Consider the following 27,329-nt stretch of genomic DNA (forward strand, 5'->3'; position numbering starts at 1 on the left):
GCTGTGAGGGCAAGGGACTGGACTTGATGATCTCCAGGGCTCGACTAAATGCAGCGAGAGCTACTCACCAGCCCCGCACCGTGCATGTGCCAGACCGGCACTGCACATGCACACAGCACCGATGAATGGGGGCGCACGGAGCGACTGGCTGAAATCTACTCTTCATGGGCAAGTAGAAACAGCGGTTTGTCAAGCCCTGATGATCTCTCATGGACCCTTCCAGTTCTAGTATTCTATGATTAGTGGAATGTACTTATGGACAATCATTCAAAGGAAAAACAATATACTTTGTCACAGATCTTATTCATATGCTGTTGGGGGGGAAAAGTGGCCTTAAAAAGCTAGAAGTAACAAGTTTGATAAAATTAAACTGAAAAGTAGGAAGCCCTGTTTTAACAGTATGCAATTATCCCAGATACCCATTTGTAGGTGACTGGTGCACTTCTCAGGCAGCTGATGATGTACAAAATAGGAATGTAAAATCCCATTTAATCAGTTAACCAGTTAAACATTACATTTAACCAGTTAACCACTTAAACGGGGACAGAAGGGGAGCTACAAGTAATCATTACCTCATAAGTGTGATGCTTACCGGGTAAGCATTAATCACTGACATCCTTATTACAAAACAGAACAAAAACGTACCAATATTCTGTTAATACATAATCTGGGATGATTCATTATTGTACCCAAAAGGAGAGTTGTCAGCAGCACTAAGGTATAAATCTGCTTCTCAAAGATAGTGGAATTTCCATTAAGGCTGCTGTTGAACAAACGTCTCAAAATTTCATGGCAAATAAGATATTTTCTTTTATGACAAGTGAAGTTCTTCATTATGGTGATGTAGAACTTATTTCAAGCAAAAAAATTAAAAATATCTGGTTTAATGAATAGCTTATTAATATACTAAACCAGCGTGTATGAGGACTTCACTCCTTAGGTCAGCTTTCAGTCTTTGGTTACCTGGCTATGACAAAAGGAGAGGAGACATTTGATGTGGGTTTATTCAGGCCACAACTTTATTATTAGATGCTTGGGACTACTTGACAAGCAGTATGTACAGTGCAAGTAACACACATCCCCTTTGTTTTTTCCCATAATTAACAAGTGGGGAGTGCCTTTGCTAGCTTATTCCCTCCCCACTCCTCCCATGTCCCTCCAGCAGATCCAGAGCCAGGACCTTGCAATCTTGGGGAGCTTCAAACAACTCTTATCCTTTCCATCCAGGTCCTTCCAGCAGATTCCATTACTGGGACCTTGCCAACCACCCCACATAGGAGGAATACGGTGAACTATTATAATGGGAGTTCGCTCCATGCTGGACCAATCATAAGAGTTCCTAAATACCCCCGGCTTGCTCAATTATCAAGCATCTCTCCTTATGTCCTTTCCCCAAGCCATTTACCTGTTACTGTATGCCTTCTTTTATGGAGTACCTGCACTGAACATTTGCTATACAGTTAAATGAGTTGTGACATATGGCTTATCACCCACGCACTTGCACCTCTTAGCATCTAGTTATAAAGTCAAGGTACTAAGCCTCTGCTGATGCCACACGTCCACCCTTCCAATCATACATTAATTGCATATACCTGACAAGATTATAAAGCAGAGGAAGACAAAGGAATACAGAAAGAATGGGTATAGAAACATTCTACTAACTCCACTCAGACAGGCTCAGATTTATTGAGACATGGCCTCAAGAGAATAGGGTTTTTATATGTATTCTAATTGGGGTCAGGCAGGGTAAATGAAAACTGCACTGCAGATGCATAGTGCATGACAAATACAGAGTTCATTATTCAAGAAACCTAGTACACTAGAAACTTGATAAAAATCCCACCAAAAAAAATCACTAAACACTGTATCACTGCTTTATGTGTTGTGTGCTCTCACACAGTACTTCACAGCTATTTATTTCCCCAAAGATAATTTACTGAAGCCTGTCAGATCCCTCATTGCAGGGTATAAAAATTGAAGCAGGATGGTAGGGTGACTGAAAGAGGGAAAATAATTAATGGGGCATAACTGGTATGAGAGCTTGACTAGTGGGAAATTCTATTTATCAGGATTTTGATTCTCTGTTTTTATCCTTTTAGGATTTTGTACTAAATCCAAAACATGATCTTGACAGCAGACTGTTCAAATACTAGGTAGTAAACCTGCCTAATGAGAACATTCCAATATATCCATGCCTATTTAGAGTTTTCTTAAGTACATCCAACACAACTTTATTATCTCTGACTTTCAAAGCATATGAGTGGCAAGTTTCAATCTCTCAGTAACAAAAATGTTTAAAGAAAAGCATACTTCAGGATACTTATCAAAGTCCTTGTTTTAACAGGTTAGGATCATCCTCTATTGAAAATCCTAGTGAAAAGGAAATACTTGCTAGAAATAGTTCAGAAACTCTGGCCTGAATGCCAGCCTCTCTACTAAAAGAAGATCTCTTGGCAACAGTGAGACAAGCCTCTCTCATCTCTAGAGCCCTGCAAATCTGCAGATATCCACTTTATACCTGGAGTGTCTACATACATGAATGTATGCACACAACCATGACAATTTTGCAGATATCAATGTGACTACAAATTTTGTCTCTAAAACCCTGCAAATTTGCAAATATCTGTTTATAGCCAAGGATTTTTGCAGATACAGATACCAACTTTGTATACACATAGGGCTCTACTCATCTCTACTAACTTATTTTACCCTATGATTTCATGCCATTCAATAAGTTTCTATTGGCGGAGGCTCTTCTGTTGCCTGCAGATGAGCCCGGGGACTGCCGGGAATGGAGGAAGGCAGAAGGGAGGGAGGGAGGGAGGCGAGCGGGGCGCCGCCCTGAGGGCCCCGGCGCCCCACCACCACCCGGGCCTCCCTGGGGCGAGCGAGGGTAGGTCGGAGGAGGCGCGGGGTCTATAGTAGACCCAGAAGGTCAGTTTAAGGTACACAACTCCAGCTATGTAAATGGCATAGTAGCAGTTGACATATCTTAAGCCAACCTTGGCACCACCTTCACAGCAGGAGGTCGATGGGGGGCAAACGCTCCTGCAGGCTTCCCTTACTCCTGTAACTGTGAGGAGTACTACCAGGAGCACCTTAGCACCAGAAAATCAATCTCCAGCACGGCAACTGGAGGGGAAGCCTGAGGAGCCTAATTCACCAGCAGTTTAGAGGTAGAAATGCAAGCTTGCAAAGCATAAAAACTTTAACAGTGTTATGATTGGTGTAACTAGTATATTATGCCAAACAAGAAATATAAACCAGGAGAGAGTTATTTACTATAAAACTGCTGAACATAAATAGCATAAAGTAATTTTAATCAGATATTGGTGGTTCAAATATAAGACCCATTAATGTTTGGAGAGTCAAACTCCTCTGACTACAATTAGAGATATCTAATATTTATACAGTGTTAGCAGCTAAGGTTTGTGATTCATCCAGTACAGACAGTCCCCGACTTACGCGGATCCGACTTATGTCGGATCCTTAGTTACAAACGGGGCTTTTCTCGCCCCGGAGGACTCGGGCAGCGGGACCACGGCGCGTCTGGGCGGTCCCGCTGTCCGTGTTCTCCGAGGATTTGCTCCGCGTCTCCCTGGTCTGCTGTGGGAGCTCCCCCAGCAGACCAGGGAGACGCCGAGCAAAGCCGCGGAGGATGCGGGCGGGACCACGGCGCGTCTCGGCGGTCCCGCCGCCCACGTCTCCCTGGTCTGCTGGGGGGGGGGCACAGCTAGTGCACCCCCCCAGCAGACCGGGCTTTTCTCACGACGCCTGGGTAGAGCAGCTGGGGCGCTGCCGGGTTGGTCCCGCAGCGCTGCTGCTCGGTGTTACTGGACCAACCCGGCAGCGCCCCAGCTGCTCTACCCCAGGCGTCCCCAAGTCAGCTGCTGCTGAAACTGACCAGCGGCTGACTACAGGACCCCAGCAACTCTGCCTTGGGCTTCCTGTAGTCAGCCGCTGGTCAGTTTCAGCAGCGGCTGAATCTGGACGCCAGTTCCGACTTACATACAAATTCAACTTAAGAACAAACCTACAGTCCCTATCTTGTACGTAACCCGGGGACTGCCTGTATATGTAAACTTGATTTCTCTCAAATTCAACAGGAAAAAAGTAACAGAGAAAACACTGGAAACTACTCTCAAAATAATACACTGCTGAGCTTTGAAGAGATTCTCAGGCACTGTAGTGATGGGGGCAATATATGCATCTAGACAGACGTAATTATATGTAACCGAAAGTGAAACATTTTGGAAAAGGCAACTCGGGATAACCTACCTATTTAAAAAACACTCAGATCTCCCCTGACAAGGCAGAAAATATGCAGGAGATTTAAAAGCAAATCATACATACACTCTAGAAACTAAGTATGTGCCTATACTGATTTATATGATCCAAATCTTTCTCTAACAGGAGTGGGGAACATTTTTTGGGTTGGGGGCCACTGAGCCATAGAAAAAAATAAGTCAGGGGTCACACAAAAGGTGAGAAGCAAAACAAAAAAGACAGACAGAAAGACCACAAAAACCACATCACTGAGGTGGCCCCTGACTAAGAAGCAGAAAGACACTCCCAACATTGACCTTGCACACCGAAGCCTAGGGGGCCTGAGCTAGCTAGATTTTGTGGGCCCCTCTATGCTGTGGGGTGGGTCAAAAATAAGGGTTTCAGTGTGTGGGAGGGGGCTGCTGGGAAGCAGGCTTCGGGTGTAGGGTCTGGGCAGGATGGAAGGTGTAGAAATGGGTTGGAGACTGATGAATCTGGGAAGGTGGTAGAGTAGTAGGGTGCAGGAGTGGGCTGAGGGTGGGGGTCTTTTGCATTCTTTCAAGATGACTGCAACATAGAAATGAGGGAAGAAAATAGTCAAAAAAGAAATAGAGAGTGAGACTAAGAGAGATCCCCTTGCAGAACAGAATTTGGGTAACCACACAGAAGGAACAATCAGGATGAGCTTCTCAAAGCATCATACAGATCAGTGTCAGAGAAAGGCTCAATATTTAGTAGATCTGCAATAGATTACCAGACAGCACTTAACATTTGAGAGATAAGTGATGTAGATAGATAGTGAGCAAGTCAGTAACCAAGGACATATCAAGATCAAGCTCTAGACTGCTGCATCAAACTTTTACAGTTACCAGCTGTAACTAGAGTACATTTTAAATATATGTGGTAGTGTACTGTTCTATCTAAAATCTATGTTATCAGAAATAGTTTCTCTGATAGCCCCACAACACAACCAGTGTTATAATCATTCACTTCTGACTCTGTAACAGATGTGGATTTGTTTAACTGGAGGCAACTCAAACAACATGAAAACAGAAGAATGGTATGCAAATTAATAAAAGGAAATGTGGGAGAGAAAAAAGAAGATTGGCTTGTTTGCCTCTCAGGTGCAAAAGAGGGAAGAGGCAAGGAGAGCGAATCCCTTGTCACAATATTAACATCCTACCCAAAGTCTCTAAAATACAACAGGCAGAGACCTTTTCTTGCCTGGACACTGTACAAGAGGTATATAAAAACCAGGCTCTAGAACAGTTAACTCTGTTCTTGATAGAGCTGTCTAACAAGAAATAGAGAAGTGTCTGGCTATGACAGTGACTATTACTGTAGAAGTCCAAAAATGCAATAAAGATTAGAATTCATCACATACTTGAGATAACATAGTCATGTGTGATCCCTGCAACCAAAAGTCTCATACTCCATGGTCTTCTTTTCTCAATAGAGTATGTTGCTATTTAAAACTAAGTGTGAGAGAAAAGTTACTAATCCAAATGTCAGTACTGAAGTACTCACGTATATTCAAGGATTTGTAAGGGTACTATCATCTTAATATATGCTCAGCTCCTTTTAAGAAGACAGCAAAGAATACTCTCCATTCATTTGCCCTACAGAAAATAAAATAACTTGTACCAGATGGGATCTCGAAGGCAGGGGCAAGGAAGAGAACAGAAACATGGTGTAGTCAATTTAACAGTAACTTGACTAAAATTACGGTATAATTTTTAAAAGATATCAGGTGAAACATTTTCCCCTTCAAAGCTTTTTTTAAAAGCCTGCATTAACAGGACAGTAGGGCAAAACAACAGTTTTTTCTTTGGACAACTGAGCATATCACAGAAAAGTTCAAAAAGGAATAAGACAGGCTAGTAAATTTTAACTGCTGTGAGAAATCAGAAATATTTGTAAATTAACATAGGTTGCATCTTTCTAGTCTGGCACTCTCTGGTCTGGTAACATCAATGCTCCGGCATGATTTTAGTTAGCCAGTTTACTTATCATGGGTATAGCCAAGTTTCCAGGGGTCCCATAAAATCTGTATAAAGCTACCAGTTCTAGCGCTCAGTGTTCTGTGCTGATATTTAGCTTTAATTTACCCCTCAATGTCTACTAAGCGGCGGTAAGCAGTAGCAGTGTTGGTAATGCTTCTAGACAACATTGACTAGTTGTGGAATAGCCATCACTGGAAATATTTAAGAGCAGGTTAGACAGAAAGATATCTATCAGGGATGATATAGACCTCAAGGTCTCTTCCAGTTCTAATATTCTATGATTCTGTGATCTTCCCATGGTTTGGCAAATTCTCTGGTTCAGCACTACTCACTTCCGAGGGTGCTGGACTAGAAAAATTCAATGTGTACGTAATCCTGTCAAAAAACCTTAGCTGATTCAAGACAGGACATGTTTATTGTTTACCTCCTCAGAGTTAGAGATAATGCTAACAAATGGGATTTCCAGATACTATAGGTTCAGACATTCAAGCCAGGAATGGCACAAAGTGGCTTTCAACCATCTAGAGAGTTAGCCAGCACAGAACTCTTCTGGAATGGCAGAAATCTAGTGGAGGCAGTGTAAGTTAGCGCTGTTTCCTTGGTGCTTTAATTTACACTGGAGCTGTATTATGAAACCACATACTATCTTCCACTTGAAGCTTGCTAGGAAATACAGCAACAAGCATCTGTGAAGAGACAATAGCTACAGAAAACTCCTATTAGAATAAGATTGACTATTATCACAGCTCTATACTATCACAGCTCTACTCCAACACAAGAGAAGATTCAATTTAAGATTCATTTCAGAATCTTAGTATTTCAGAGCATGAAAAATTTGTTACAATTTAGAAAAGAACAAAAAATATTTAACTGTGCACAGATAGACACCAACCTTGCCTCCACTGTCCCGAACATAATCCACTATATAAATGAAAACTTAGTGTGTTCCAAATTTCCTGACAAGAAAGCCACTTTTAATATAAAATATTATACTGTATCTTTCATATCAAAATATCTAGATGTGTTTTACAGAATGCACTTTACCCACCACTCAAAAGCTGGCATGGAAACGTGGTAACCATGCTATGGCGTTATCTTGAGGAGGGTGGAGAGGAGCTAAGATTACTAACTGAATCCATATTCAGTCTTACAATATTCCACTCACCTGCTCAGTTGGGGCCAATGAATTCTGGGGCAGACAAAAAGAGACTAAGGTTTTCATTCTTGTAACATAAAACCACAATCTGTAGTATATTTTGGAACCAGCTCAGAATTCATAATGATCTAGCTGTGTTGTAGATGCCTTACAAAACACTGTTCCATCTGTGTAAAAGAAAACAGGAGAATGCAGGAGACTGTGTGATGCAGAGAAGATAGAGAAGCTAGCAAAAATGGAACCCCTTTTCCACATTTTCCCCCCTCAAGCAACGTACAAAGCCCTGCAAAACATACACACAATCTTAACCCTTCTTCTTCTTCCCCAGAAATGTGTACAAAGTAGATGGACCAGACTGTACTGTCAATGGCACAGTTCAGACAGCCTAGTCGATTTTCACCTGAACTAGTAAATGTGAGACAATTTTGCAAGACTGGCATAACATGTAATGAAGTCATCCTGGCAGCTCCACAATCAAGACTGCAATGACTTGTATAATTAAACCCAAGGAATAAATGCTTTAAATTAAAACATTAAAATATATACAAGTAATTTTCCAAAGTGGGCTATTGCACAAACTTTAGACATATGTAAATGTGTACATATCTGAATATTAGAAAATGAAAGGTTTAACAATCATTGCTTTTTTAAAATTACCAGAAAATATACAATATCTCAATACAGTACAATAAAAGCTACATATGAAAGCTTATATACTTCTTTCTCACAAAGCTTCAGTTCCTGAACTGTACACAACACAGAAGTAAATTTAAAAAAGGAAAGGAGCCTACCAATCAATCTGTGACACAGGTATACCCAATCATGTCCAACCATTTACTCAATATTACATTGAATGGGTCATGTCTCTATGAAATAGTTGATTGTCATGATTATTGCAAGATGTTTGTATAGGAATCAACTTTAGAGTTATGGAACACAAAATCATCATAGAACTGAAGGGGAGCTCAGGAGGTCATCAAGTCCAGTCCTCTGCACTCATGACAGGATCAAGCACCACTGACCATCCCTGATAGGTGTACGTCTAACCGGCGCTTAAAAATTTCCAATGGTGACAATTTCACAGTCTTCCTAGGGAATTTATTCCAACACGGACAGTTAAGAAAGTTTTTCTAATGTCCAATATAAACATCCCTTGCTGCAGTTTAGGTCTGTTGCTTCTTGTCCTAACAGAAGTTAAGTAGAACAATTTTCTTCGCTCCTCCTTGTACCATTTTTTTTAAGTACTTGAAAGCTGTTATGTCCCCTCTCAGCTCTCTCTTTTCTGGTCATATTTTCTAGACCATTAATCTTTTCTCTCTCTCCCTCCTTCCCCCCCCCCCCCCCGGACCTTCTCTAATTTTTCCACATCTTTCCTGAAACGTGCCCAGAACTTGACCTGCTCCAGCTGAGTCTTAATCAGTGCAAAGTAGAGAGGAACGATTGTTTCTTGTGTCATGCTTACTACACTCCTGTTAATACATCCCAGAATGATGTTTTTTGTGCAAGTGTCCCATTCTTGACTCATATCTACCTTGTGATTCACTATCAACCCTAGATCTCTTTCCACAGTATTTATTCCTAAGCAGTAATTTCCAATGTTGTATGGGTGCAACTGATTGTTTCTTCCTAAGTGAAGTATTTTGCATTATCCTTATTGAAGTTCGTTTCCTATACTTTTTGACCATTTCTCCAGTTTATCTAGATCATTTTGAATTAAAATCCTATCCTCCAAAGCACCTGCAACCCCTCCCAACTTGGTAGCATCTGCAAACTAGGGAGGTAAATGGTTATCCAGTTAACTGGTAAAGACTCACCCTTAACATGCTTACCAGTTCCAGTTAACCAGTAAGTGCTGGAGCAGTACTTCACCCGCTCTGGGCAAAGGGCTTCAGCCCCTTGGGGCCCACCAAAGGCAGGGGCTGCTCCTGCCAAGTCTGCTCAGGTTACATGCTGGCTCCCCAGAAGCAGGGCTGGCAGCCTGCTCTTGGGGAGGCTTTGCTTTGGGATCTGCAGTATTGTAACAAGGCATCTGCCCTGCAATGGGCCCTTTAAGGGGTTAAAACCCAGCCCAGGGTGAGGGCTGGAGCCATGGAGCAAGCAACTGCAGCAGATAGGTGCCAATTAGGGTACATCTACAGACTGTATAAATAAGGACTTAAGGAGGGAGGAAGGGGGAGACTCACTCTTGGTCTGGCTGGGGAGCAGGAGGGACCTAGCTGCTAGGGAAGCTAGAGGCTTCCTGATCTAGAGCAGGGCTGGGGAAAGTCAGCCAAGCTCTCAGGCTGCAGGGCCTGAAGCAAGGTCTCAGGATACTAGCGCTTCAAAGTAGCTGCCAGGATAGGCAAAAGCAGCAGGTTCACAACCCCTTGCCAATGATGAGTGGCCATTTTCTGACTGCAATTTGCCCCTGTGGCAGGGGCTAGATGAAGACTGGCAATGGGTCAGTGAGGCAAGGTGGGCATAGAGGGATTGAGGGTCTCAAGAGGGGGGAGGAATCCAGAGCGTGGGAGAACAGAAGTAGGGAAATACCCAGGTAGGAGGGCACAACGGTCTGGGACAGACGTGGGCCCTGACCTAGAGTGGTGGAGAGTAACAGTAACAGTGGGTGGGTGAGACACCAGCTAGAAAGGGGCACTCTAGCACCAAAAATACTAATTCCCTAAATAATGAACAGGAGGCACCCTTGGTGGTGAGGCCCAACTCCCCTCCTCAAGTTACACGTATAAAGCTTATTTAAGCTTAAATAAGCTTTATACTGCAGATCCTGCAACACATGTAACCATTAGGAGTTTAGTGGTTACAGTTACATTTTTAAATGACTTCTTATGTCCTTACTTCAAACTTTGTAAGTGTACTTTCTATGCCGTTATCTAAATCACTGATGAAAATATTGAACAGAACTGGACTCAGAACTGATTCCTGTGGAACCCAATTTGTTATGACCTTCCAGCATAACTGCAAACCATTGATAACTACTTTCTGGAATAATTATCCAACCAGTTATGCACCCAATTTATAAAAACACCATTGAGATTTAACTTCCCTAGTTTGTTAATGAGAAGGTCATGCAAGACTATATCAAAAGCCTCACTAAAATTTGGATATACCACATCTACCCCTCCCCCTTATCACCAAAGCTGGTTACCCTGTCAAAGAAAGCTATCAGGTTGTTTTGACAATTTTTTCTTGACAAATCCATGCTGTTACTTACCACCTTATATATTTGCAAATGGATTTCTTAATTATTTACTTCATTATCTTTCCCAATACAACAGTTAAGCTGACTGGTCTATAATTCCCTGGGTTGTCCTTATTTCTCTTTTTATAGATGGTTACTATATGACTGGGTCTAGACTACATCCCTTGTCTCGAAAAAGGGATGTAAATTAGACATTTCAAAATTGCAAATGAAGCTGGGATTTAAGTTTCCCGGGTTTCATTTGCATAATGGCAGTTGCAGTTTTTTCCGAAATGGGGCTTTGACAAAAAAACAGCAGTTTAGACAGGGATCTTTCGAAAATCAATCCCTTTTTCAAAAGATCCTGTATGCCTCAAAAAGGGTTTATTTTCAAAACATCCCCATCTAAACTGCCGTTTTTCTATCGAAAAGCCCCATTTTGAAAAAAACTGCAGCCGTGAGTATGCAAATGAAGTGCAGGAAACTTAAATCCTGGCTTCATTTGCAATTTTGAATTGTCTAATTTACATTCCTTTTTCGAGAAAAGGGATGTAGTTTAGACATACCCTACGTGTCCTTTCCCAGTCTTCTAGAATCTCTCCTGTCTTCCATGACTTTTCTAAGGCAACAGTCAATAGCACAGATATCTCCTCAGTTAGCTTCTTGAGTATTTTAGGCTATGTATGTGCCAAATCTAATGGGAATAAAACGCATCACCAGAGAAGGTGAAGTCTGACAGCAGACTCAATAAACATGAGAACAACAGACATCCTTCAATTGAGCCAGTTTGTGTTTACTGTTTGGAAAAGATGCAGTCTTGAGCACACTCAAAGACAAAAACTCCAGGAGAGTTCTCAGAAAAGGGATAAAAATGTAGCCGTGTTAGTGTGGTGTAGCTGAAACAAAAAACAAGGCTATGTAGCACTTTAAAGACTAACAAGATGGTTTAATAGGTGATGAGCTTTCGTGGGCCAGACCCACTTCCTCAGATCAAATAGTGGAAGAAAATTCTGGCCCACGAAAACTCATCACCTATTAAACCATCTTGTTAGTCTTTAAAGTGCTACACAGTCCTGTTTTTTGTCTCAGAAAAGGGGGCCCTCTGGTGCTAAGAACTGCTTATGACCATGTAAGAGAAAAAAACAACCAAGCACTGATACATTACACAGGAAAGATTCTGCCAGCAAGAGTGACTCATGAAAGTGGATGCCATCTTTCAGAACTTAACAAGTGCTGAAAGACCTAACCACTGGGTAAGAAATATTTTATAAGACAGGAAAATAATTTAATAATATAAGCTATATCAGGTGTGGTCAATCTAAACCTGAGAAGGAGCCAGAATTTACTAATGCACATTGCCAAAGATCAACAGTTCTATGTCACCAGCTCTGATCATCTCCCCAGCACCACTCTCAGCACATCCCTTCCACAGGCAGCCCCACCCATCACCTTCTGCCCACTCTTATCAGCTCTCTCTCAGTGGGAGACACTGGAGGGAGAAGCATGAGTGTGACAGGCACAGTGGAGAAGGTAGGAAGTGGCAGGATCCAAGGGGGAAAAGGGTGGGGGTTGACAGCACCTAGAGCAGAGCTGGGGGTTGAACAGTGAGCAACCTCCAGCCCAGTGCAAAGTTGGCACCAGCCCTGGATTTGGTACCTATGTAAGGAGCCACATATTAACTTCTGAAGAGCCACACATGGCTCTGGAGCCACAGGTTGGCCACCCCTGAGCTACAGAATGTATTCTGTTTCTTTTACCTGTAATCTTATGGTTTTCAAATTCTTATCCTTGCTTTTATTTTAATCTTTATCCCAAGCTCTATTAAATAAACTTCCATTTGGTTTTACCTGTCTAAGCACCTCATGCTAAGGAGAGTATTGAACTCAGGTAAAACCAGTGAAACTAGGATGCACTATTTCCAGAGGCTGCAGACTGGTATGCATTGGGGATGTCAAGAAGATAAGGAATGGGGGATTCCACCTTAACAGAGTGTAATGTGTAAATTGCTAGCTTGCGAAGAGAACAAGCAGGGTCATGGATCTGGGAGCAGAATGCCTGCCTTGCCAGAAGCCAGTGACTGTAGAGAATTTTGCCTGGTGGGCACAGACAGGGCTCTCACCCACTGTGAGCTGATAGTAGTAATTCATTCAGGAATCCTCAGCTAACTTTGAAATGTTTCCAAGCACCTGCACCCAATTTATCCAGTAACCAAAGTTCACACTCAAAGAATATGGACATAAACATGGTAAAGATTCATAAGTAATACATTTGGACGGGGGGGGGGAGGTTGTTTTTGGCTTGTTTACTTCAGGGAAACAGAACAAAAGGCCCCACAAAATAAGCAAATAAAAAGCATATGCAAAACTGACTAAAATGCAGTTTGAGCACCTGTGCACAGAAGACATATTAACTGCAGCAGAAAAAGACATACAGATGAGAATTATGTTCATGGCACAAGGTAAGTAACATGTAAAGCAGCCATACCCCTCAAAGAAAAATAAGGGGGATGCAGACATGGTTACAACTTCCCTAGGAATGGGGTGGGGGGGAAAGATCAGCTTGACATAATCCTCAATGAAGCAGCTATTGAGTTGGAGTTGGCTAAGGATATTGAAACAGGAACAAGAATACCGTATGTGGAGAGCTGAAGAAAAACAGGCAGTGTAGAAAATAGCCTCTGAGAAAAGAGCTGAAAATAGGCAAAGAAAAATGGGCAGCAGTAGCACAGAAAAACCATGAAGAGTTGCAATCATATTCAAATATCCATTATTACTACTAATGTTTATAATACGAAAGAGATAAGTTTTCATAATACAAAAATTACCTTACATAAAGAGAAATGGAAGGAAACATAGCTTGAATAGTCAAGTAGTCATGAGCTCCATAACAATTTTTACAATATTGGGCGGGGGGGGGGGGGGGGAGAACTGTTCACAAGATACTAAATGTGTTTTGGTGACATCATAAGCACTGACTCATTATGTCAGTGAAACATCTTACTTATATCCTTAAATAAATATCTGATACTGCTCTGTAACATTACCTCTAGAAGGTTGAAAAAACTGGTAACATATTAATGATAATTATTCCATGCTGATACAGAAAAAAGTCCAATGCTAAATAATTTAATTTACTATATAATAGCAAAAGGGTTTTCAAAAGTTTAGAAATGTACCATTTAATCCGTAGAAGTAGACAAACTAACATTTACAGGATTGTACTCAAACTCATTTTTAAATAAAAATTATTAAATGTGCTAACAACTCCCCCACCTAGGACAGCCACCACCAGCATGCTGATGGATGGACCTGGCACCCTTGGGATATAGAACTGATAAGGGGGGGGCCTAGCACTTACAAAGGTTGGGGGGGCTACTCCAATGGCAGGGGAAAGGCTTTTTTTTTTTAAGTATTATAACTGTACTTTTTAAACAATTCTTCAAATATTGTATTTTTAATAATGTAACTAGGGTTACCATATTTGAACTTTCAAAACAAGAGGAGACTCCTGAAAGGGAGTGTATCTTTATCAATATCTACCAACTCAGGTTGTATTAATGTGTTGTGTATATATCTGCCAACATAAATTAATATGTTACATAAATACAACCTGAGTTGGTAGATACTGTTAAAGATACACTCCCTCTCAGGAGTGTCCTCTTTTTTGAAAGTTCAAATATGGTAACCCTAAATGTAACTCCACCCACCCACCCACCCTGGATTGTCAAGTTATTTAAGCAACTTGATAATCCATGCACTTGAGTGCATTTGTGGACACACTGGAGGGAGAAAAACGAAAGCACAACATGCTTTTGGTATGTACCCACATCCTGAAAACCATTAGGAGAGCCCCCAAATTCATAGGGGATCCTGAGTCCTTGCACAGGTTAATATATACTACTTGGAAATCGTACTACGGTCATTAATCTTTATCTTCTAACTGAAGAAAAGAATTGCTCCAGTATTTTAATTTAGATTTTTCTAGAGAAACAGTAGCACTGGATCTGCAAACCTGAGATAAGTGAAGTATCAACAGACTTCTTTTAAAATCAGATGGAAGCATTTCCAAAGCCAAGGGAGAATATAATTTGTGATAGGATCTTCATTGAAAAGATGCTTGAGGTATCACCTGAACTCAGAACTGAGAGGAAGAGTCATGCAGTCAGATTGACTCAGACATATTCAACTATAGCAGGGGTGGCCAACCCGCGGCTCGCAAGTCACAAAGAAAAAAAACGAGGGTCCTGACAGAACTGGGACGGAACCCGGAACCGCTCAGGTCAGCCGCTCTCACGGCCAGGCCGCTGTGAGCCACATGCATGCTCACGGACTGTGCCATTCTGCTCACATCTCCCAGTGCACTACGTCATACCCTGCACTTGCAGGCCAGGTCGCACACAGCGTCCCAGCCTGCATGTGCTAGCAGCCGGCTGCTGAGCGCAGGCAGTGGTAGCAGCTCTGGGTGCAGCGGCAGCGCCAGCAGAAGCTCCAGCACCTGGGCATAAGTTTAGTGGAGGAGGGGGATTGGGTTAGAGCAGGGAGGGGAGGGGTCTTGCTCTGGGAGAGAGGAGGGTAGGAGAGGGGAACGGGAAGGATGCACTCAGTGCACTGGCCGCTCAGGACATGCGCCCCAGCACCTGGAGGGAAACGCGCGACTGTAGCGTCGGCAGCAGGACCTGAGAATTAGGTTAGAGCGGGGGGTTGAGGGGGCTGGCTCTAGGGGAGGGGAGGAAGGGGGATTGGGTTCGGGGAGGGGTTGCGCACGGCGTCCTAGCCAGCATGTCTCAAGGCTGGCCGTTCAGTGCACGTGCCCCAGTGCCTGGAGGGAGATCCGTGTGGCTGTAGTGGTGGCTCCACCTCCAGGACCCAAGAATTAGGTTAGGGCGGGGGGAGGAGGGGGATTGGTATAGAGGGGGGCCAGTTCCTGGCACTGGGGAAGGGGTGGGGAGATTGGGTTAGAGCGGAGGGTAGTGCCTGGAGGAGGGGAGGGGAAGAGCAGTCAGTGTGCTTCCTGAGACCAGGGATCCCCAGGTACTGGCCCCAGCTGTCCCCTCCTCCTGGCCAGACCCACCCCCCACGAGTACCCTGCCCCAGCACATACCAGCACCCTGTCCCCTTCCCCCATCAGCACAGTTGGAGCCACATTAGTGAGGCTTGGGGGGGCGGGGGGTGGAATGGTTGTTTTTTTGCATCTCACTTGTGTGGCCCTGACTGACTTTTCTGTGGGTCAGCAAACCCTGACTCAAAACAGGTTCCCTGCCCCTCTCATAAATAAAGACAATGCTGAAACATTTTGTGTTTGACATAATATTTTATTTAAAAATGAAGCCTTGCCAACAAGCCCCCATCTGGCTGCAGCATCGTAACACTCCTGGACCCCTCCCAGACCCCAAACCTGAGCCTATCTTACACTGGAATCCCCCGTCCTGAGCCTCTCACATCCCCAAACTGCTGCACACCCACATCCCCAGTCTTCTGCCACAACACTCCTGCAGCATCCACACACTGCAAATCTGTGTCCTGAGCCTATCATACTCCCAGCCTCCCTGCCCTGAGCCCCTCATGCACCCCAGCCCAAATTCCTGCACCCGCACAGCCACAAGCCTGCGGCTTACTCAGTTCCAAATTATAGCACTACAAGTAAACTTTTCTAAAGGTCAATTATTGCAGGCTTACAAACAAGGAAGATGGCTATTATAGCATACTCTTGGGGATATCACTATAATGAGTATTGCTAACAACACTGCTCCTTTTCCTTTTGCCAGTGAGACAAGATTTTGGCAGTTGCTTCAGAAAATCAAGGAAGGAGTAGCCAAGGACCTGGTACGCAAGAGATCTAGCAACAGCAACACAGTCTGAAGCCCTGAACATTTCACAACCATAAGTATGTTTTGCATGCTTCTTCCCAAACACTGATCAGAGATCCATTGACCCTTACCACAGGTAACAAATAATAGGATCTCTTAAGTCATTGGAAACTGTTTCTATTATCACCACATAGTAGAGGACACAGGCTAGGTATCGGGGCATGTATGTGCTCCCATGGATTTCTATTTTACCATTCCTCTGCTGCGCTGCTTTTAGGAGATATCCAGGTCCAATAAAGTTGTAGCCACTTGGCCAAAATATATCAATTTGTTTCTATCCTCACTGGCCCCTACCATCTGCAATGAGTTTAGAATACGATGGAGGAACACATTAGCAATTCCAGTTAGGAACTCTGTTCAACTCACCCCATTCCCGATAAGTCTCCAAGTCAAATCAACAGTAACATAAGATTAATGATATTGAAGAAACATGCATCTAGTACAAACAATTAAGTTGGTCCTCTATGAGAATAAAGAGATGTCCTTCAATTCCATCCTCATATCATAAACTGGTCTGAAGTCTGTCAGATACAAGCCAAAGCATTAGAGAGGTGCTACTTAAGTTAGTTTGTTACCAGGTCTTTAATAACTTTATTCAGGGTCAGATAGTCAAGGTTACCGCAATAGTTGACAAGATCATTTTCATTGGATAGTGTGATGGATTAAGTGGCAGAGGTCCCCTTACAGTTGTTAACTGGTGTGCTGATCAAGCCAGTGATGCCTGAGTTCCTGCCCTCTGGGACTTCCTCCACCCAGACCTGCTGGGCCAGAAGCTCTGGTCTTCCCCATCCAAGGCCCAGAGTTGGGGTTACCATCCCCTTGCAAAGCAACACAGACACCGAATTAGCTGAGCTCTAGGAGGACTGGCTATAAGGCCGCTGATCTCACCCAGGAACACCCTACAAAAGAGGACCAAAGCCCCAAATAAATCCATCTTATTCTGTATAAAACATTTACACCGAGAAAGCTTAGAAGTTACCCCTTTTATCAATGAAAGAGAGAGATGCACAGTGGTTCCTCCCCTCCAGGTAGCAATTATGTAGCCTCTTAGGGTGGAAAGGCCACTTCATAGGCCAGCTGTAGACTGATAGCTTTCCATCTAAGTTCTCTGTAAGGGGTGCACGTGCACAGGTGTGCACCAAGAATTTTAGTCCCACCCACCTTTTCAGCAGAGCTGTGCAGTGGCTGTTAGGCTACTCTGGGGCGGACCCTTGTAGCAGGCAGCTGCCCCACCCCAGGAGTAACTAGGAAGCTACCACATGACCCTGGCCCTAACTTTCACCCTTCACCAAAAGCTGGTTCCCCCAGCACCATCTCAGCCTGGTCCCCCGCTGTGCCTCTGCCTTTTAAATGTAGTAAGAGCCTGGCAGCTGCATTTAAAAGGCAGAGCTGTAGCAGGGTTAGCTCACAGAGCCAGGTGCTAACTCCACTGCAGCTCTGCAATTTCCCCCCTTATCAACTAATCGAGTAGTTGACAGAAATTCCATCAACTATTCAATCAGCTGATTAAATGCAATTTAACATCCTTAGCCCGCAGAGTGTTGCCTACTGTCTGTCCTGCTGCTGCTCTGCCGCCCTATATAAACAGCAACAAAAGGGCTCAGATGCTGGTTGGGAGAGAGGATAACCAGGGCAGGGGGAGAAGAGCAATTCTGACTCCTGCAGCAGCATGCCAGAAGCTCCCAGCACCACTACAGAAAGGGGAAAGGAGCACCCTGGCCGAGATTCCACCTGACTGTGCTAGTGGGTGTCCATGCTATTTGTGCAGCATTATGCAGTGTGGCCATTTTGCACTCCAGTAACCAAACGTACCCTAAAGGAAAGTGATTTCACTTCCCTACTTGGGTCTTACCCCCTGTATAAGTAGGGGACTCTCTCTCTTGCTTAGAGCCAATGAAATGACTCTGTGGTGCCCCTTCAAAGCTCCTGAAATAGGGGCATTCTAGAGGAAAATTAAAGTAGTGCTGCACAGTGTGTGGTTATTTTTGGCCTCCTGTGAGTTCTATGGAACCGTAGGCTGTGCAGACTTAAAGCAGTCTTGAGGCTAATCTAACATACAACAGCAACTGAACTTGCTTCTGGCTAGATGGAAAATACAGAAGGCTCAAAGGGAGCTTGGATACATCTTTCATTCCTGCACTCATGCACCATGGTATCCTAAAAAAAGTTGAGATATGGTGCAGTTCAGACTTTTCTGCTGGATCTCATACTTCTGATTTTGGTAACAAATCCTCCAACATCCTTTTGTTGTTTTGAATTCTGACAGCAACCACAGAATCATAGGACTGGAAGGAAGATCATCTAGTCCAGCAGGGTGAGGGTCTGGAAGAGGGCTATAAACTGAGGAACTTGGATACTGACAATTTTGCAGTATTAATTTTCTTTTTATTTTACTTCACATTAAATAAATATTTAAATTCATGCATCTTAATTATCCCTTGTTTTAATATTCTTTCTTCTATAACATTAAATAAATAAATAAATATATATATAACCTGAGTGCCATGGTGACACACATCCAAACAAGCATACATGACTTCAATATTGGTGTCACTCCACTCATGGATGGAAAATCTTAAGGGAACACTGTTTTCCATTCTTTAAACAGTCTTTTCCCGACCAGGAACCCTTTGTTTAGTACTCCTGTCCCCATGGAAAAATGCCAGATTCAAGATGGAGTCCCAAGTCAGGTGGCATAGTCACATGGATTTGTAGGACCACCCACTTTTGGGCTCACAGGAAAGACAAAGACATTCACAGGTTGTTGACTTGATCGCCCTGCCATTAAGTATCACTAATGGCTTTTACTAGACTACCTAGACTAATAAAACAGGTTCTATCTTACTATTTCTAATTTCACATACAAGATACATACATGCACAGAAAGTACACATTCAGGGGATTACAGGCTCTTGAATGATGGGCTACATGACCTGTATTGCAAAATGTCTGAGTTATGCATATTCAAATACACATTTCCATAAAAAAATATGGGGGCATGGCAACATAATCAGCTTGAAATCTGTTGATGTATTCTTACTATAGGATCAAGTCCTAATTTAACATGAGATAAAATGAATTTTTTGACTGAACATTCCAAATACAAAAAGAATTGGCCGTACTGGCTTTCTCTAATTTTCTTGCTATAAAAGTTAAAATACGGTCATGGATAAGGAAAAATGTTTTCTTTTTAGAAACAATCCAAATTTTATTTTAGTATACATATAACCTTATCTGGCCTGAAAACTGCAGTGTTACAGTTTATCAGAAAATGCAACATGCAGTACTATATGGATTCTACAAGACCTGATTAATGTCTCATGGGCTTCCATTCTCAGTCTGAATTTCTCTGCCTAATCCCCTAGTGCTTCTAAAATACCACAAAGAGGTTAAAGACACAGTGGCTACCAAGCACACAGTAGAAGATCTAAAGCAAATAAAAATGAAGATATTTTCTGAAGAAGGCTAATAATACATTTCCATCGTAAGCAGAGTAATTAGACATACTGTGCCAAAAGTTACTTTGACTGCCAAATAAAAAGCATTTGCAAATTTAGCAATAAGTACAGTCACTCTTTTATACACATCACAAATTTTGTTCATCCTTTAGAAATCAAACTAATATTATCAAAACTACCTTTAGAAAAAGACATTAACTTTGTGTAACCAAAGAACTAATTCTTAAATACATTACTAGGGAATTTCCCTATATAATCCGAGAGGTCATTGTCAAGAACTGAAAAGATTCTGTATTGAGAGCTACACAGATTAATGAATACATTTGTCCCACAGTCACAGCTGAGAGTCGATATCAGGAGACACAAAAATCTGCAGGATCATATCATATCACCTTTAACATCTTGCTAACTGTTCTCTCAAGTATTGTAGCAAATATGAATACATACACACCCAGATACAGCCCAACAAAGACAGCATTGCCTACAGAGGATTTATTTTTGACAGATTTGTAACACAGAATTCATTCATTCCAATGTTAACTATATTTAAGAGGTATTAAACTAGACGACAACATGCAATAGTACATTGTTCTTTACATTCACCACCATATAATCAATAAATCTTGCTAGTTTTAAATTATTATTCTGATACTGCATCTTCACAGCTCAGTTTCAACATCTCCATTCTGAGGTTTTTGTAGTACCTGATTTCTTAATACTAAAAAATGTATATAGTAACGTATGTATCTATATACTTAAGTTTTTTTTCATTTAAAATAAATGCAGTTTGTTAAATTTAAATCCTGTTTCTCCATTTATATTGCCTGCATAAGAATATAAACCCGTTCACACATTCCATTTCACCTTCTTCATAAATACCTTCTCTATAAATACCATGTATTATATAGAAAAGGTTAAGTTATAAGCATGCTATTTCTTTTGTTTTTCCAATTCTCACACAGTAATTTATCAGACTTCGTAAATCCATCACCGTTCACAACAAAGAGGATTTCCTCTTGTCAAAGCATACACACTCAAGGTTAAAAACTCCATACTAATCTTTGTCCTCTCACTGCTTTTGCTCTCTTGTGATAACAGAAGTGCATGGAACTTATAACACACCTTTCAACCCTCTTCTATAAATTCCTAACTAATATATTTTCTTATACTTTTAAATACTACCAGCAATAGACAAAAAGCATATTTTTTAAAAAGGCCCTTACTATACTAAATACTTAGTTTGCTTGGTATAACTGCACAGAGTACATCTATTCAACTATAGCCTATGTAGGCATCTCTCATATTTGTATTCATATATCCATACAACTGCTGTTTTCTCTAGTGACAGATGCCAGACAGATTCTCCATCCATCCTTCCCCATACATGTATATTATATACACACATGAACATAGAATGCTTGTATAAGGAAACAGACAAAAAGTATTATAAACTTGGCTGTTTCATCTAGGGATGTAAAAACCCGTTTAATCAGTTAACTGGTTATGTTTAACTAGTTAACCACTTAACTGGCTGCTTCAAGGAGGCCAGGCCACCACCCATCCGCAGCGTGTTGGGCTGCTCCAGTCAGGCCAGGCCTGCCTCCAACAGGCTGGCGCTCCCCCATTCACCCAGAGTAGACAGGCTCCTCCAGCTGGATTTCTGGTCCTTTGCTGGTGAAGGGCTGTCTGGGCCAGGCTGGAGCAGTTCCCCCACCAGCATCAGGCAGGGGACTGCTCCAGACTGGCTGGGCCACCGGTTAACCACAGACATGCCAACTGACAAATATCTGCTAAAAATACTGTGTATTCTTTTCTAGTAAGAGAAACTATAAAAGCATAGTCATGTGACTATACATTTAACTTCAGAGTAATAGAACCAAGGTGGACAGTAATGATGCTGGATTCCAGTACACCCGATGACGTTAAATCAAATAAAGGAGTAACTATTCTCCCCCATCCAACCTACACAACCTGTGCTGTGACAGGAATCTCTTTGTGAGTGTCCCATAGCATACCAAAGCTTCTGCGCACAGCAAACCCCATCTATGCCATCACCACAATACCGCCTCTGAGATTTCAATTACAGTCTTACTATGTAACAGCACCTTTCATCGGAATGACCTGAAGCGCTTTTATGCCACAAGATCCTTCCCGTCACTGATAATCAGCCTGAAACCAACAGGGAATGATACAGCAACAGGATCTTGTCTTGCTGTAGCCCTGAAGGTTCTTCCCCTGCCCTCAGCGCTCATCGCCCTCACATCGCCGGCTACTCCCCGTTAGCGGGCACACACGCGCTCATCACACTTCGCTCCCAGCTCCGGAGCGACCCGTCATCGCGAACGGTCCCACTTGCTTCGCGGCCCCTGTCACCATCCGCCAAAGGATGGGCCGCCAACAAGGCGCTGACAGGTCCAGCCGCCCCGGCACCCCGCGGCCCGCGCGCAGACAAAGAGCCCGCAATCAACAACAGCGGCCGCAAGGCGCAAGGCGGCGGGGGGCAGCTCCAGCGCTACGGAGCCCAGCTCCAGCCCTGCGGGCGACTCTCACCTGGAACGTGGCCGCGCCGGCGGCGGCTGCCCGGCGGGGGGCCGGGTGAAGGCCTGCGGAGAGCGCGCCCCTGCGGCCCCCCAGCTGTGGTCGGGGCTAGAGCCGAGGGCCCTGCCTCAGCAGCCTGCCCATCGCGCGCGGTCTCTATGGTGACGGCCGGGCGGGGTGACCGGTGCCGAGGGGAGAGGAGTGTTTAGCGGGGTGTTGCGGGGCCCGCGTCCCGCCCCAGCAGGGTTAACCCCTTCTCTGCCGCCGCTCCCATGCCTGCTGCAGTCCCCGCAGGAGCCGGCTGCGCTCAGCCTCTACCGTCGCAACAGACTCTCTTGCCCCCCTCCTCCTCCTCCAAGCGCCAACTAGCCTGCTGTCTGTGAGCACTGCCCACCTGCACTCACTCTGGACGGTGATTTGACGGCAGCTGAGATTCTCCCCGAGGATTGGCTGGCAGGATTGTCACTGATGATGAAAGGAGGGCGCAGCTTCGAAATGCCGCTGTCTTCAGGTTTGCTTGAGAGCAGAGGTTACCAGTTAACAGAGTCACAATGGCTTGTACGCATGCCTGTGGCAGAAATGCATGCTGGGTAGTGTAGTTTTCCAGCTGCAACTGGGAAAGAGGCGGGTGGTCAGGGGGCGTGTCTTCTCCCGAGCTGGTGCGGGAGGCGACAGAAGATGGATAGAGCCCAGGGGCAGAAGCCGCGGTTCCGAACTGACTGTAACTTACCAAGGCTGCCCGCTCTGCTCCGTTCCCGCGTCACGTGCTGCGCCCGCCGCCGCCCCGTTCGAGCGCCTGCTGCATTTGGAGCATCTCGCCTCTGCAGCCGCAAAACACGAGCAGGGTAACTGCGCCCCACTGCATCGCCAGCTCCACCCTCAGCAGCGCTCCAGCGCCAGCCCGCACATTCCGGCCGGCGAAACGGAGTTTATAACTCTCCGCTCGCAGCAAGTGTGGATGCTCCGCAGTGGAGTCTGTGCTAGGAGCAAGCACTGAGGGGACGGTAGGGTCCCAGAGGCACGATTGACAGCTGTTACATGTACTTTGTTCTCCCTCTCCCCTGCCTCTGGAGGTTTGCTCCTTTTGTCTATGGCCAGCAGGGGTCAGTAACCTTTTCAAACCCATGGGCATCAAAATTCAGAACAAGTAGTCCACCCATGGCCCCTATAAGAATGCCCATTTGCATGACTGAAAATATACAACTTAATATTATTGATAAGTGACATGATTAATAATAGCATAAATTATATTCAAGCACTTTAATAGGACTTCTGCTGCTGCATCATCTTTTTGCACATTTCATAGAATACCAGGACTGGAAGGGACCTTGAGAGATCGCCTGCCCGCATGGCCAGACCAAGCAACAACTAGATCAGGGGTGGGTAAAAGGGCCTCCATGAGTTAAATCTGGCACACCAAGCAGGCTGATCCAGCTGGCGGACACTCTGCCGCTCCCCCACCCCCACGCCAATCAGGACCTGGGACAGGGAAGAGCGTGAAGTCTCCATCCCTGCCAGGGGCATGCAGCACTTAGTCAACCCTGGTGGTTGACTCTAAGTACTGTGCACCCCTTGCAGGATGGGGGCAGGGCGGTAGGAGACTTCCTGATTGGCTTGGGGGTGGAGGAGCATGCAAAATCTCCTCCCATCGTACAAGGGACACATGGTGCTTAGAGTCAACCACCAGCTACTGCTCAACTGGCACCCCTTTGCGGGCGGGGGGTTAAAGAGGAGGCATAGGGATTGAGAGACTTCCCATGCGCTCCCCACCCCCAGGCCCTTTCACCCAAAACCCCACTCCTGCAGGCAGGGGCAGCCCAAGCCCTTTTGGCACCCTGTGCCCGGGTGCGCAGTACTATCCCCGGGCACACGGCGCATGTGCAGGCCTGCTCCCAGGGCGCATGGCGCATGCACGCCACAGCCACTGGCATGCAGTCTGGGGCCCGCCCCCAGGGCGCACGGCACATGCGCTGCCCAGCCTGGCCCAGCTAGCACTGCTGGCGCAGGCGCCGGGCCGTGCAGGGCCCCATGACCGTGGGGGGAAGGGCGCTGCTAGCCGGCACCGCGGGAGCCGGGCGTGCAGCGCCTGATGGCAGCTTTAAGGGACGCTGCATGCCCCTTACAGCTGCCATCAGGCACCCACCATCGGTTGGCGCCCCAGGCAGCTGCCCAGCTCAGCCATGCCTCAGTCCAGCACTGCCTGCAGGGGAAGCTCAGGGCCACTTCAAAAATTTCTGAAATGGCCCTCCCCCTAAAATTATTGCCCACCCCTGAACTAAATCATCCTTGACATCTCTCTCCAATCTGCTCAGTGTTGAGCGCAAATTACCTTTGACATGATTCAAACAAGAAAAAGCCTACCCTCACATATAGGTGGAGCCATACATTCAAAGTAAGACCAAGCTGACAGTCCTGGACACAATCAGGAATCAGTTAGGGGACACTAAAGAGAACCATGGACAGCACTCACTGCTCCTCAAAGTGTCTCTTAGGGAACCAGCACAAGCCACCCATAGGAACTCGGCCTGGCTACATGAGCCAAGGAAGGAAAAGAGGTAGGCTCCATAGTTGCAAAGTAGCCCCTCATCCAGATCCTCCACCTGGTATTACAGATGGCCATTTTGGCCAGTACCTGGAGATGGTTAATGAGGAAGTCTCACAACTTTGTGGAGTCTCAGTCAAGGTGTCCATAGATATGGGGGAACATGCAGCCAGAACCTTGGGAGAAGGTTCTGGTGGAGCTAGAAAATGAAGCTCTTAAGCAGCAGTGAAGGAGTCAGTACCAAAGATAACTATAACTAACTTGACTCTGACTTCATCAGCTAACTTGACCTAATAAATAGTACTAGTCCATGCAATGAAAAGAGAATTCAGTTTCCACTACTGCTATTCATCCATATTTAAAATATCTTCTTCTAACCACTGATTTTATATTTGACAGATTATAGAATGAGAAAAACTATACAGAAATGTTTTAATTTGTTAATTTTTGAAAGTAGTCAGAAAGACCAGTTTTCTTTACGGATTCTAATTTCAGATGTATAGCAGGTTTCAGAGTCCATTACTGCTATGGACGTTTAAGCAAACTGTAGTGGATTTTCGGAAGAGTAGATCTTACTGTGCACATTTGTAATTTACTCTCTCTATATTTGTAAACAGTTTAGGATGGTGTCTTTTATTCCTAGAGCCAGTATATAAATTATATTGTCCCAAAAGCATTTATTCTGTATTGTTTGTTTAAACTTATAATTTTAAATTATTCCCCAAATGTCATGTTTTTGTATAAAGCGACCAACTTCACGCTGCTTGGCACAAAAAGGGAAAAACTGTACTTCTTTCTCAGGCTAAGTCTAGACCGCAGGCTTCTTTCAGAAGAAGCTTTTCAGGAAGAGATCTTCCAAAAAAACTTCTTCTGAAGGAGAGCATCCACACTACCAGAGCACACTGAAAAAGCAATCCGCTTTTTCAAAAGATAGCATCCAATCAGTGTGGACGCTATCTTGCATTTAAGCTGTGATTACTATGGATGAAGTGGTCACCAGGGCACCTGTGCTTTTCCCTCTTTCCTCTTCTTTCGAAAGAACGCCCGCTTCCCCGCCCACATATTCCTTTTTCTGAAAGAGCCCTTTCAGAAAAAGGCTTCTTCCTTGCAGAAAGAGGTTTACCAATGTTGGGAAAACCCCTCTGTTCTTTTAATTTTTTTTCAAAAGAACGTGATTACAGTGTGAATGTAAGTGAAATTTTTTTTGGAAAAATAACCATTAACCAGGGGGTGGGGCTGCAGCAACTCCCCACCTGATGTGAGCAGGAGGCTGCTCTAGCTATTCGGGCCTTGCCATAGGCAAGGGCTGCTCCAGTATCCTAGCCACAGCAGCCTCTGTCCATGACAGGCCTGGATGCTCCACGAGCAGAGGCTACTCCTAATGGGAGGCCTGTGCTGCTCCAGTGTCCCAGTTGGTTCACATAACATTTTTTTTTAACCTATCTAGACAAGGTGCTGCCAGGAATACAGCTATTTTACAAAGAGAAGTCAAAAAAATGTAAAGTGCACCTCTCTTCTGGAAACTGACTCTCTGAAGACAACACCATCTTACTCAGTAGATCAGCTCTTTCTATCCCATCTGCTGATTTCAAAAACATCAACTTTTAACTGCACTTGACTCTTGTTAGCCCTACAAAGCCAAGAAAGGGAAAGAGCTGGACTATGTTTTTGTTTGTAAATGAGCAACAGAATTGATTTTCAAGTAGCAAATCAATTACACCTAGCAAATCTACTAGCAATGCTGAGGTTGCACAGTATCATCATGAATATAATTTGAAGGCAATGGAGTTACCCAGATATAACAGAGGACACATTTGACCTGCTTCATCTTTATTCTGTGCTACAATGCTTGGGAATGAGATAATCTAGCCTGGCAACAAGATAAGACTTTATTTTTACTTGCAAATTGAGTGCCCAGAACAAACTCCACCATCACCATCTCTGCTATTTTTCCTCATTCTCCTCTTTGTTTGCTAGGAAAGGTATACTAGAAAACAAGTTTCTATTTAAATTATTTTTGTATTATATTTTAAATTATTTTTGTATTAAATGTTTAAGATACAGTAGCTCTACGATATCAACCTAGCGACCCAAATGGGAACATTTTATAAGTTAATGTATGTAAAACACTTTGAAGATGGAAAACCTGTAAATGTGCTGAAGATTAATAAATGTCTCCGGTGGCCAAAGGCAATAAGTAGACTAAAAAACATACCTGGTCATATCTTAATGCTATATTAAAGAAATCACTTGGCTACAAATTGGAAGGAGAGGGAAATCAAGGACTGAGAATCAGTGCTTCAGGTGGAGAGGTAAAAAGAT

General features: G+C 44.0%; 1 protein-coding gene across 3 annotated transcripts in view; it reads right to left on the bottom strand.

The window, feature by feature from the left end:
* TTBK2 (tau tubulin kinase 2) overlaps positions 1 to 23,010 on the bottom strand; it is a 169,682-nt gene extending 146,672 nt beyond the window's left edge. For 2 of the 3 annotated variants that reach the window (XM_075927247.2, XM_075927244.2), the window contains exon 1: positions 22,478 to 22,845. The gene's annotated coding sequence lies outside the window, so the exon portion shown is untranslated. Of the gene's footprint in view, positions 1 to 22,477; positions 22,846 to 22,869 lie in introns of those variants that run through there. The other variant, XM_025190893.3, reaches the window with a different exon arrangement.
* Positions 23,011 to 27,329: the final 4,319 nt, after the last annotated feature.

The sequence above is a fragment of the Pelodiscus sinensis genome, chromosome 5, assembly GCF_052426305.1.
Source record: "Pelodiscus sinensis isolate ZL-2025 chromosome 5, ASM5242630v1, whole genome shotgun sequence".
Taxonomy (NCBI): Eukaryota; Metazoa; Chordata; order Testudines; family Trionychidae; genus Pelodiscus; species Pelodiscus sinensis.